Source organism: Pongo abelii, chromosome 13 (genome assembly GCF_028885655.2).
Source record: "Pongo abelii isolate AG06213 chromosome 13, NHGRI_mPonAbe1-v2.0_pri, whole genome shotgun sequence".
NCBI lineage: Eukaryota > Metazoa > Chordata > Mammalia > Primates > Hominidae > Pongo > Pongo abelii.
The window spans coordinates 22,844,077-22,856,326 of NC_071998.2; the positions used below are offsets into that span (position 1 = coordinate 22,844,077).

The following is a 12,250-nucleotide window of genomic DNA, read 5'->3' on the forward strand; positions in this document are numbered from 1 at the left end:
TGCTTTATATCACGTTGGGAAATGGTCTCTTTATTCCTAGTTTTCTTAATTTTTATCATTAAAAGGTTAGATTTTGTTAAATACTTTCTCTGTGTCAACTGAAATGATCATTTGGTTTTTCCTCTTCATTCTATTAATATGATGTGTTACATGGATTGATTTTCTTATGTTTTATCACCCCTGCATTCTTGGAATAAATTCCACTTGGTTATGGTGAATGATCCTTTTAATTTGCTGTTGAGTTCAACCTGCTAATATTTTATTGAGGATTTCATCATCTATATTTATAAAGGATATTGCTCTGTAATTTTCTTTTCTAATGATGTCTTTATCTGCCTTTGGTATCAGGGTAATTCTAACCTCATAGAATTAGTTAGAAACTTTTTCTCTGCTTCATTTTTTTGGAAGAGTTTAAGAAGGATTGTTGTTAATTCTTTAAATGTTTAGTAGTTGATATCTGCATCATCATCCTAAGGGTGTCTCCAGCTATATTCATCTCACTTTTCAATTTGCTTTTCTGTCCTATCAATTTTCTCTGTGGAAGGCACATATGTTCCATGAAGAAGGCTGTTGGATGTTGTGTAGAATACCTCTCCATATTTTTCTCTTAGTTTTTAATATATTTCTATGTCAGGTTTGATCTGCTTGGTCAACAAATGATACTGGTGTAACTGGGAAGTGGCATAATGTAAAAATCCCAGATTGGAGTTTTTCCTTTTCCTCTCCCATCTTTCTGTATCTTTTCTCATAGTCTTTGTCTGAACATTCTTTTTTTTTTTATCCTTCTTCCTGCAATTCCCATTTGAAATGAGCCTTATTAGCTTCCCAGTTTGCAGGTAGTTTTAAGTCGTTTATCATCCTCCACAACTTCTTGGCAATTTAATTTTCAAGCTTCAGTCTGCTTCAGATGTAGTTCCCAGAATTTGTGCAGTCTTGGTTCATGCTTCTGAGTGGCCAGCTCCTTAGCTGCTGCAAGAGCCTCCTTCTCCATGCTGTCCACTGACACCTTCTCAGCCATAGTCTCAGCCGTCCTATGGCAGTGCTTTTCTCCATACTCTTCCCCCCAACTCCCCATTTTGATACACGGTTTTGCTGGGCATAGACTTTTTTCTCTTGTACTCTTAGTATGCCCATCCCCTGCCTTCTTGATGGCTCCTGATGACAAATCAGCTGTTAATCTTATTGAGGATCCCTTGTATGTGACAAGTCATTTTTCTCTTGCCTCTTTCAAGATGCTATTTTTGTCTTTGTCTTTGACAGTTTGATTATGTTGTGTTTAGGTGTGGATCTCTTGCTGTTTATCCTGCTTGGAGCTCATTGAGCTTTTTGGGTGTGTAGATTAATCTAATTTGGGAAGTTTTCAAACATTATTTCTTCAAATATTTATGCCTTCTCTTTCTCTTCTCTTTCTCAGGCTATTGTTATTTATTTTTATGTTCTTATACTTGAGGGTGTTTTACAGGTTTTATAGGTTTTGTTCATTTTTTCATCATTCTTTTTTCTTTGTTTCTCAAATTGGATAATCTCAGTTTCTCAAACTGAATAATCAGTGAACCTTCAAGTTCACTGATTTTTGTTCTGCCTTCTCAACTCTGCTCTTGAGCTCCTATCAAATTTTTCATTTCAGTTATTATACTTTTCAACCCCAGGGTTTCTATTTGGTTATTTAAAAAATAATTTCTACCTCCTTATTGATAAATTCTATTGAGTGAGCCATTATTTCCACACTTCTCTTAAGTTTTTTAGTCTTTTTTTTTGTTGGCAACAGGTTCTCACTTTGTCATCCAGGCTGGAGCACAGTGGTGTGAACATGGCTCATGGCTCATTGCAGCCTCAATCTCCTAGGCTCAAGCCATCTTCTCATCTTAGACTCCTGTGTAGCTGGGACCACAGGCCGGTACCACCATTTCCTGCTAATTATTTCATTCTATTTGTAGAGATGGGGTCTTCCCATGTCACCCAGGCTGGTCTCGAAATCCTGGCCTCAAGCAATTCACCTGCCTCAGCCTCCCAAAGTACCAGGATTATAGAGTGAGCTACTGCTTGGCCTAGGCAAAGTTTTTCTTTGTTTTTTTTTTTTTTTTTTAACATATTTTAAATAGTAGATTTAGCTAGGCATAGTGGCTCACACCTGTAATCCTAGCACTTTGGGAGCCTGAGGTGGGGGGATTGTTGAAGCCAGGAGTTTGAGAACAACCTGGACAACATAGTGAGACCTTGCCCCTATAAATTTTTTTTTCAAAGCTGACTTATAGTCTTTTTAGTAAATCAAATGTTTAGGCTTCCCCAGAGTCACTTTTTGTTGATTGCTTTTTTCCCCTCGTGTGTATATAGGCCATTCTCTTTTTTTCTTTGCATGTCTTATAGTTGTTGAAAACTAGACATTTAGAACAGTATTTTCATGCGCGTCCCTGTGAAGAGACCACCAAACAGGCTTTGTGTGAGCAACAAGGTTGTTTATTTCACCTGGGTGCAGGTGGGCTGAGTCTGAAAAGAGAGTCAGCCAAGGGAGATAGGGGTGGGGCCATTTTATAAGATTTGGGTAGGTAAAGGAAAATTACAGTCAAAGGGGGGTTGTTCTCTGGCGGGCAGGAGTGGGGGTCACAAGGTGCTCAGTAGGGGAGCTTTTGAGCCAGGATGAGCCAGGAGAAGGAATTTCACAAGATAATGTCATCAGTTAAGGCAGGAACAGGCCATTTTCATTTCTTTTGTGGTGGAATGTCATCAGTTAAGACAGGAACCGGCCATCTGGATGTGTACATGCAGGTCACAGGGGATATGATGGCTTAGCTTGGGCTCAGAGGCCTGACATTCTTGTCTTCTTATATTAATAAGAAAAATAAAATGAAATAGTGGTAAAGTGTTGGGATGGTGAAAATTTTTGGGGGTGGTATGGAGAGATAATGGGCGATGTTTCTCAGGGCTGCTTTGAGCGGGATTAGGGGCGGCATGGGAACCTAGAGTGGGAGAGATTAAGCTGAAGATTTTGTGGTAAGGGGTGATATCGTGGGATTGTAGAAGAAACATTTAGAATTATTAGTGATGGCCTGGATACGGTTTTGTATAAATTGAAAAACTAAACGGAATAAGAGAAGGAGAAAAATAGCTATTAAAGGTCTAAGAATTGGGAGGACTTAGGACATCTAATTAGAGAGTGCCTAAGGAGATTCAGCATAGTCCTGTCAGCAAAGATTATTCATTTACTTTAAGAGTTAAGAGTGGCAGTTTGGGGATAGCATCAATATCAGCTGTGATGGCTTGGAAAAACAGTGTAAACTGGCAGTATAAACAAGAGCACGGCATGTATGAGTAGTTGAGAACGGTGAATAGGAGTATGACTAGACAGAAGATAGTAGGGATGACAAGTTTTTTGGGGCACAGTCCAAGTTGGTCTGGTGTCTGGAATGAGACTGGGGCTTAATAAAAAGGAATGTCTATACAAGATCTCAAATGGGCTGTACCCTGTAGTATTCTGAGGACAGGCCTGAATTCTGAGAACGGAGAGTGGTAAAAGTATTGTCCAGTCTTTTTTAAGTTGGTGGCTGAGCTTGGTGAGGTTTTAAAAGACCATTAGTCCGTTCTACCTTTCCTGAAGACTGAGGACTGTAAGGGATATAAAGGTTTCACTGAATACTAAGAGCCTGAAAAAATGCTTGGCTGATTTGACTAATAAAGGCTGGTCTGCTATTGGACTGTATAGAGGTGGGAAGGCCAAACCGAGGAATTATGTCTGACAGAAGGGAAGAAATGACAGCGGTGGCCTTCTCAGACCTTGTAGGAAAGACCTTTACTTATTCAATGAAAGTGTCTGCTTAGATTAAGAGGTATTTTTGTTTTCTGACTCGGGGCATGTTGAGTAAAGCCAATTTGCCAGTCCTGGGTGGGGGCAAATCTCCGAGCTTGATGTGTAGGGAAGGGAGGGGGCCTGAATAATCCTTGAGGAGTAGTAGAATAGCAGATGGAACACTGAGAAGTTATTTCCTTGAGGATAGATTTCCACAATGGAAAGGAAATGAGAGGTTCTAAGACGTGGGCTAGTGGCTTGTACTATAGCATAGCCTGCCTTTGCTGGTGTGTGGCCATTAGGCCTGGTGGAACTGCCATCAATAAACCAAGTGTGATCAGGGTGAGGAACAGGAAAGAAGGAAATATCGGGAAATGGGGTGAATGTCAGGTGGATCAGAGAGATACAGTCATGGGGTCAGGTGTGGTATCAGGAATAATGTGGGAGGCCGGATTGAAGTCCGGGCCAGGAACAATGGTAATTGTGGGAGACTTAACAAAGAGTGAGTACAGCTGAAGGAGCTGGGGAGCAGAAAGTATATGTGTCAGGTGTGAGGAAGAAAATAGATTTTGGAAGTTATGAGAACTGTAGAGAGTGAGTTGAGCATAGTTTGTTGTTTTAAGGGCCTCTAAAGTATTAGGGTGGCAGCAGCCACTGCACGGAGACGTGATGGCCAGCCTAAAACAGTAAGGTCAAGTTGTTTGGACAAAAAGGCTACAGGACGCGATCCTAGTCCTTGTGTAAGAATTCTGACTGCACAGCCCTGCACTTCAGCTGTGGGTAATGAAAAGGGTTGGGATGGGTCAGGGAGAGCCAGGATAGGGGCAGTCTCTAAAGCTGTCTTCAAGGAATGGAAAGAGGAGTGGGGAAAGGATTTAGGATCTATGGGGTCAGCTAGATTTCTTTTTGTGAGTTTATGTAATGGTTTTGTTAGGATGGCAAAACCAGGTATCTAAAGTCAAAAGTATCTAACTATGCCTAGGAAGGAAAGGAGTTGTTGTTTTGTAGAAGGTGTTGGGGTTTGAGAGATCAGCTGGACATGATCGGCAGGGAGAGCACATGTATTTTTATAAGAATTACGCTGAGATAGGTAACAGATGAGGAAGAAATTTGGGCTTGACTGAAGTAATGGGGGCTGTCTGTGAAGTTCTGTGGCAGTACAGCCCAGGTAATTTGCTGAGCCTGATGGGTGTCAGGGTCAGCCCAAGTGAAAGCGAAGAGAGGCTGGGATGAAGGGTGCAAAGGAATAGTAAAGAAAGCATGTTTGAGATATAGAACAGAATAATGGGTTGTAGAGGCAGGTATTGAGGATAGGAGAGTCTATGGGTTTGGCACCACGGGGTGGATAGGCAAAACAATTTGGTTGATAAGGCATAGATCCTGAACTAACTTGTAAGGCTTGTCTGGTTTTAGGACAGGTAAAATGGGGGAATTGTAAGGAGAGTTTATAGGCTTTAAAAGGCCATGCTGTAACAGGTGAGTGATAACAGGCTTTAATCCTTTTAAAGTGTGCTGTGGGATGGGATATTGGCACTGAGCGGGGTAAGAGTGATTAGGTTTTAATGAGATGGTAAGGGGTGGATGATTGGTTGCTAAGGAGGGAGTAGAGATGTCTTATACTTGTGGGTTAAGGTGGGGAGATACAAGGGGAGGATGTGAAGGAGGCTTTGAACTGGGGGAAAAGGTGGCAATGAGGTGTGGCTGTAGCCTAGGAACAGTCAGGGAAGCAGATAATTTAGTTAAAGTGTCTCGGCCTAATAAGGGAACTGGGCAGGTGGGGATAACTAAAAAGGAGTGCTTAAAAGAGTATTGTCTAAGTTGGCACCAGAGTTGGAGAATTTTAAGAGGTTTAGAAGCCTGGCTGTCAATACCTACAACAGTTATGGAGGCAAGGGAAACAGGCCCTTGAAAAGAAGGTAATGTGGAGTGGGTAGCCTCCATATTGATTAAGAAGGGGACGGACTTACCTTCCACTGTGAGAGTTACCTAGAGCATCTGTGATGGTCTTGCAGGCTTCTGAGGCGATCGGGCAGTGTCAGTCTTCAGCCGCTAAGCCGAGAAGATCTGGGAAGGAGTCAGTCAGAGAGCCTTGGGCCAGAGTTCTAGGGGCTCTGGGACTGGTTGTCAGGTGAGTTGAACAGTCTGATTTTCAGTGGGGTCCCGCACAGATGGGACGCGGCTTAGGAGGAATCGTGAGCTGCGGGCATTCCTTGGCCTGGTGGCCAGATTTCTGTCACTTGTAGCAAGCTCCTGGGGGAGGCGGGCCTGGAGGAATGCCTGGCCGCTGCGATTTAGGTGTTTGGAAGTTCTTTTGTGCTGGAGATGTGGCTGGGGTTTGTCTCACAGTGGAGGCAAGGAATTGCAACTCAGAAATATGTTGCTACTTGGCTGCCTCTACTCTATTATTGTACACCTTGAAAGCAAGGTTAATTAAGTCCTGTTGTGGGGTTTGAGGGCCGGAATTTAATTTTTGGAGTTTTATTTAATGTCAGGAGCAGATTGGGTAATAAAATAAAATGCATATTGAAAATAAGACGGCCTTCTGACCTTTCAGGGTCTAGGGCTGTAAAGTGTCTCAGGGTTGCTGCCAAACGAGCCATGAACTGGGCTGGGTTTTTATATTTGATGAAAAAGAGCCTAAACGCTAACTGATTTTGGGAGAGGTTGGATAAAGAAAAAGGAGCATTAACCTTGACTATGCCTTTAGCTCCAGCCACCTTTTTAAGAGGAAATTGCTGGGCAGGTGGGGGAAGGCTAGTCACGGAATGAAACGGCAAGCCGGACCAGGTGTGAGGAGGGGAGGTGATAAAAGGATTATAGGGTGGGAGAGCAGAGGCTGAGGAAGAATTGGGACCTGGCTCGGCCTGGCGAGGAGGGGAGAGGTCAGATGGGTCTGTAGAAAAGGAAGATTAGAAAGACTCAGCAATGCTTGGGGTTGGGACTGAGGGGACAGGCGGGAGAGAAAGAAGGAAGATTTGGGACTAGTTGCGTTGGGAACAGAGACTAGGGAGGAACCAATGTGTAAAAGAATGCATGGACGTCAGGCACCTCAGACCATTTGCCTAATTTATGACAAGAATTATTTAGATCTTGTAGGATGGAAAAATTAAAAGTGCCATTTTATGGCTATTTGGAACTACTGTCGAGTTTGTATTGGGGTCAAGCAGCATTGCAGAAGAAAATAAGATGCTTAGATTTTAGGTCAGGTGAGAGTTGAAGAGGTTTTAAGTTCTTAAGAACACAGGCTAAGGGAGAAGAAGGAGGAATGGAGGGTGGAAGGTTGCCCATAGTGAAGGAAGCAAGCCCAGAGAAAAGACAGAGTAGTGACACGGAGGGAAGGGGTTCGGGGGTTCTTACCCTCCAGAAAAGCGGGAAAGGGGTCGGGGCACAGAAATAAGGGGTTGGGGGCGCAGAGATAAGAGGTCAGGGTACGGAAATAAGGGATCGGGGCACAGAGATAAGGGGTCAGGGTGCGGAAATAAAGGATGGGGTGCAGAGATAAGAGGTTGGGGCGTGGAAATAAGGGATTGGGGCACAGAGATAAGAGGTCAGGGCACGGAAATAAGAGATTGGGGGGGTTCTTGCCCCCAGAAAAGCAGAGAAAGGGTAGAGACACGGAGAGAAGGGATTGGGGGGGGGTTCTTGCCCCCTAGAAAAGCGATACTTGCCACTAAGGGTGAAGGACCAAGGCAGGTGTCCCTGCGTGGTCAGACACCTCTGAAACATGGGTGAAAAATCAGAGAGGCGCTGCAATGATTAAACACCAAGGGAAGGCTGCCTTCCTTAGTCCGTGACTGGCGCCGGAGTTTTGGGTCCACGGATAAAATGTGTCTCCTTTGTCTCTACCAGAAAATGAAAGGAATTGAAATTAAGAGAGGGAGAGATTGAAGGGTGGCGCCAAGATTGAAAGGAGAAAGTGGTTGAGGGATAGTGAGAGAGGTTGGAGAAGAGAGTAAGATGAGGCCGCTTACTCAATTTAAAATTGGTGAGATGTTCCTTGGGCTGGTGGGTCTGAGGACCCGAGGTCGTAGGTGGATCTTTTTCACGGAGCAAAGAGCAGGAGGACGGGATTGATCTCCCAAGGGAGGTCCTCCGATCCGAGTCACAGCACCAAATTTCATGCGCGTCTGTGTGAAGAGACCACCAAACAGGCTTTGTGTGAGCAACAAGGCTGTTTATTTCACCTAGGTGCAGGCGGGCTGAGTCTGAAGAGAGCCAAGGGGGAGATAGGGGTGGGGCCATTTTATAAGATTTGGGTAGGTAAAGGAAAATTACAGTCAAAGGGGGGTTGTTCTCTGGCGGGCAGGAGTGGGGGGTCACAAGATGCTCAGTAGGGGAGCTTTTGAGGCAAGATGAGCCAGGAGAAGGAATTTCACAAGATAATGTCATCAGTTAAGGCAGGAACAGGCCATTTTCATTTCTCTTGTGGTGGAATGTCATCAGTTAAGGCAGGAACCAGCCATCTGGATGTTGGCTTAGCTTGGGCTCAGAGGCCTGACAAGTATAATGTGGTATTTCTGGAAATCAGATTCCCCCCTTCCTCCAAGCTTTGTTGTTGCTGTTTGTCATTGTTGTTTGCTTGTGTAGTGACTTTACTAATTCGTAAATTCTGTATTTTTTTTGTTGTGTGTGGCCACTGAAGTGTCTGCTTGGCTAGCTTAGCCAAAGACTGGACAGAGGTTTCATTAAATGATTGCACCCAATGAGTTTCCCAGGCTTTGCTGGAGGGGTATGTACATAAATTTTTCTGGAACTATTTTAGAGTCACTTGCTGGCATACAGGACAGCAAAGGCGTCCAACCACTGTGGAGCACCAAAGACAAACCAGAGCAGCTGCACATCCTCAGCAGCTCCCAAATTCCAAAATCTTGGGGGATGGAACCATCTCTCCTGGAGTCTCACGTCTGCACAGTGAGGCCCTGGTGGCTACTGTCCTGACTTCTGGTGATTATTTTGCACTGGAGTCTCTCTTTGTTTTAGTCAGTAGAATCTCTAATGCCCACTTTCACTTTTTGGTTTAAATACAGGCTAAAGGTTCCCCACTGCTCCCCCAGCCCCAAACTCTGTTTCATCCCAGCACCTACCTTGGGCCCACCTTCAATCCTCATTCCTGCTCCTATTACTTTCTTTTTCACCCCAGATTAAGGCTTCTGGGTTATCCTTTCCTAGGACCCAGAATAAGGTATAGTCTGTCACCCCAGTTGAAGCTCAACATTTGTTGAGAATTTCTAGTTTTTACTCTCTGTAATTCAGAGATCTTAGGAAGAATTTTGTCTTCCAGCTCCCAACCTTGTTCAGTACAGCCTGGCCTCCCAGGACTATGTGCCATTTTCTATTCTTCCTAGAGAATTTCCTATAAGCAATAATATTTGGAACCAACTAGAGCACTGCTTTTGAAAGAGCCTCATGTAGCACTAGTGGGTCCTGGCCTAGAGGATCCAAGAGCTTTTGGTGCCAATGCAGCCTCAGGGCAAATAACAGACACATCTCAGCTAAGGAACAATCATAGATTCTTACAGCCCTCAAGGTATTTATGGGTCAAGGCAGCAAGGGTCTAAGGAAGAATTGATTGGGCACCCAAGAAGCTTCCATATGAGGGGCCTCCCACCAAATTTCAGAATGACCTAGGGAAGGGTCTGAGGCATAGCCTAAGAAAGAGTCCCAAAGGTAACCTATCAAGGCGTTCAGAAAGCTACTCAGTAGGGGTTTTGGGGGCTGATTCATCCATCAGAGGAGACCAAAAAAAAAAATGACTTGTTGAGTCACTCAAGGAATGGGTCAGGAAACGACTTATAAATGCAAGAACCTAGACTGGAAGCAACTGGAAAACACCCTGAAAGTTCACTTGGGCAGGTGGCCTATATATGTGTATTGTTCATGGCTTGCTGACAGTGATATATCTATCGCTCCCTTCTGGGAAGTCCTATAGCTACTTGGAAACTGGAAATTTGGCACCCTCAGTGCAGGAACACTGCCTAAATAGCTCTTGGAAGCTTTCCTTTCTTGATGCAGGTGCTACACAGGCACTAGAAGCCTAAGTGGTGTGGTTTTGAGTGTGGCAGAGATACAGTTTACCTCTTTAAAGTCTCTGAATCCGTAAAACTTAAGGTGATAGAGACCCAATCATGGCTCCTTTCCCAAGTCCACCTTTATCCCTCAGCCACCCATGTTTCAGGGATGGCTAAATTGAGGTTGCTTAGTTCCTTGAAACAAACAGGCAGGTTGGGAGATAAGCTGATCACAAGAAATTCAGCCCCCACCCTGGAGAGTCCTTTCCCTGCCTCCTCAACTGTAAGCAAGGAAGTCTAGAGGACCCTGAGTTCAAGGAGGAGAGCAAACTTTTTAGCTCCTTTTGCCCTCACCATGGACAAGTCGTGTCAGAGTGGGACTATTTGAGGGCCAAGAGAGGCAGTCCAGAGTTACTTCAAGTTAGACAAAGGCAGGACATACCCAACGGATGAGAGTGGAGTTGTATCCCAACAGACTCTGGCCATGGAGGAGCATTGCCTGGAGGCAGAAGGGGCTCACCACAGAGCATAGCATCTTCTTGGAGTTTTTTCTTTAGGAAAAGGATATGGGAGATTAGGTATTTCTTTAAGAGCTGAAGAGGACAGGGAGGTAGGAAGTCCAAAGAGACTTCAGTTCCTAAGCCACAACGGGAAGATGTCCAGGAGATAAATGTCTATCTGAGTAGTCAAGGGGCTCCGGTGACTAAGGAATACTCCCCAACCAAGAATGCTGGTTGCCCAAGATCCAGAATGGCCAAGCCTTAAGGGGATATTACTGTCATACAAGATGAGCAAATGATTGTCATAATACTATCATTACAAAATCATACACACACACACACACATACACACACACACACCTACTATAAAAACATTCAAGGGCATATCAATGTGAGAAAACCCAATAAAGACCCCAACCTCTCAGGACCAGATTGAACTAGTCTCTCCCACAGCTCTTTTACTATCTTGACTTTTCTATAGCTCTGTGCATGCATGCCTGTCTCTAGGGATGGTTGCACAGGCATCATAATAGCAGAAATTCCTCATGCAGCCTCTAAGAAGGGTAAGATTCAAATTGCAGGTAAGGTTGCAGTCAGCCTTAGGACTTTCCCATTGAAGTGTCCCTTGCCTCAGATAGCCTTGCTTCTAGGCTCTCAAAATCCTATCCCCGGCTGGGCGCAGTGGCTCACATCTGTAATCCCAGCACTTTGGGAGGCCAAGGGTCACCTGAGGTCAGGAGTTCAAGACCAGCCTGGCCAACATGGTGAAAACCAGTCTCTACTAAAAAATACAAAAATTAGCCAGGTGTGGTGGCGGGCACCTATAATCCCAGCTACTTAGGAGGCTGAGGCCGGAGAATCACTTGAACCTGGGAGGCGGAGGTTGCGGTGAGCCGAGATCATGCCATTGCACTCCAGCCTGGGCAACAAGAGTGAACTCCGTCTAAAAAAAAAATCCTATCCCCAGAGTGTGCTCAGCAGGACATGGTAATTTCCCAGGTCTTGTGTGTCTACACAGAGGCCAAAGGGAGCAGTCTGGCCCAGCAGACCAGAATCCCAAATCTTCAGGCCTCAGGAAAAATCCTGGACAAGAATTTAGCCACAAGTCAAAAGAGAGGCTACCCTAGGAGCCCCAAAGGAGGAGAGCATTGAGTAGGGGATGTAGGGTGGGGGCGTCTCCCTGCTCAGGCCAGGGGATTAGTAGATACCCTTGTAAGCAAGACCCCCTGGTTTCTGGACATTTCCTCCTTTCGAAGGGGGTACAAAAGTACCTCAGGTGAAAGGATGAGGAGCTTTTTTTCAGTGTCTTTATTGTGGGGGAAAAAAGCCAATTAGTGTCAGCTTCAGCCAGGCCCAGCTGAAGGCAGTGCTGTCTGGACAGTACTGGGGACACTGGCACTCAGGAGGGCATGACTGTCATGGGCCTGATCCTGGAGAAGATGTGGGATTCATGCTCAAAGTCAGCCCCAGGAGGACATCCAGGGCTAGGCAGAGCCTGCAGATGGGTATTTCTTCAACTATAGGGCTCATTCTACCCAGATTGCAGGAAAGGGACAAGTGCCCCCTCATGCAGCCACTATTCAGGTCCTGAGGGCCAGAGTTGTCTCCGTAGACACAGGCAGGTCAGAGGCCGGGACAGACATCCCTAGAAAACTGTGAGATTCGAGGATTTGCAGCTGTGTTCAATGCTTCCCAGGGAGCCTATGTCCATAGCCAGGCCTCACCAGCATGGGCCAAGGAGGCCACGTACCTCTGGCTACCCTCTCTAATATCCAGGCTCTGTCTTTTACTGCTAGCCACCATGAATATTATATAGTACTATAAGTGTTTAACTGTACATAGCACATATGAAAGCACTTTCCACAGCTATTGTTCATAGAACGTGCTTATAAGCCAGAACCATAAAACCTTAATTATAATACATCAACTCCATACTTCCAAAGAACATACCTTCCCAC

At 45.0% G+C, this 12,250-nt stretch overlaps 1 pseudogene; it reads right to left on the reverse strand.

The window, feature by feature from the left end:
* Window positions 1–443: 443 nt before the first annotated feature.
* On the reverse strand, window positions 444–1,075 carry LOC100454576 (pre-mRNA-splicing factor SYF2-like; annotated as a pseudogene).
* Window positions 1,076–12,250: the final 11,175 nt, after the last annotated feature.